Source organism: Galeopterus variegatus, unplaced genomic scaffold (genome assembly GCF_000696425.1).
Source record: "Galeopterus variegatus unplaced genomic scaffold, G_variegatus-3.0.2 Scaffold2523, whole genome shotgun sequence".
Classification (NCBI taxonomy): Eukaryota; Metazoa; Chordata; class Mammalia; order Dermoptera; family Cynocephalidae; genus Galeopterus; species Galeopterus variegatus.
Window position 1 is genome coordinate 16,848 of NW_007728634.1, and position 1,046 is coordinate 17,893.

General features: G+C 37.3%; 1 protein-coding gene across 1 annotated transcript in view; it reads left to right on the forward strand.

Moving 5' to 3' along the window:
* The window catches only part of LRRC2 (leucine rich repeat containing 2), a 16,086-nt gene that overhangs the window by 10,916 nt on the left and 4,124 nt on the right, over positions 1–1,046 (forward strand). The gene's annotated exons all lie outside the window — the stretch shown is intronic.

Sequence of the window (1,046 nt, forward strand, 5' to 3'; positions counted from 1 at the left end):
AAAAAGTTAATTGGTTAGGAGGCAGGTTATTTGTAAATGGTTTTCCCATTTACCACCCCCCCAAACCAAAATGATACATTTTCTTGAAATATCAGATTTTCCTAGTGTACTTGAATGCTTGATATATCATCAACTATTTGACAGAGAGGCTGGGAAACATACACTTAAAATGTTAGGGTTGCGTTACTAACCATACACAAGTTTTTAACTAATTAATATTGATAAAATAATATTCTAAGTTAATGGAAAAATAAGATTCCATTTCAGAAATCCATTTAAATTCAACTTTTGAAAAAGTTGTATCATATAAATCAAGGAACAACTGTATAAAACTCACAAAAGAAAAAAACCACAAGAGGGCAGATTAGTGAATAGATGCATTTAGTTTTGGTTTTTCATAGGATGGAGATAATACAGGGAACACAAGAGGTCAAGTTCCTCAGGAAAGGGTGGGAAGGGTTTTTCCCAGAGTCAGATTCCGGTGGCTGTTTACAAAGGAGTCAGAGATTCCAGTGGTGTTCTGGAAGCCTTAGAGCCCCTTTCTGCCCGTCATAAGCAGACATACACAGGAAGAAGGCATAAATTGGTCTTTGGTCTTCTAACCACCACCTCCTCTCTGGCTATGGATGCCTGAGAGTTATCACTTAATTTTTCAGTTCTTTCGTAAGCTAAGTGCGGACCTGACAGAAAGAGATGTCTTTGTGGATTTAGGGAGGAGGTAGCACTGGCCTCTGTGCCTCTGACAATGAGTGTCTGTGGGCAGGTTCCCTCAGTCACCCTCAGAAAATATCAGGTGCATGAGCATACTCCTCCCCTGTAGTAGATGTATGACGATGATTAGTCACGTTAACATATTCAGCGATTTTGATGGCATTAATGAACAATGCTGTTTATTTGGCAAATTAAGAAAATGTTTTGACTAAATTAAGAAAATTTCTATACCGTTACCTCTAATCTACTTGGCTATCCCTAATCTCGAATGCTGAACTGTAAAGTAAGGCAAATCATAACTAAAGCCAAAATGTTTCATTATTTTAGTTATACTA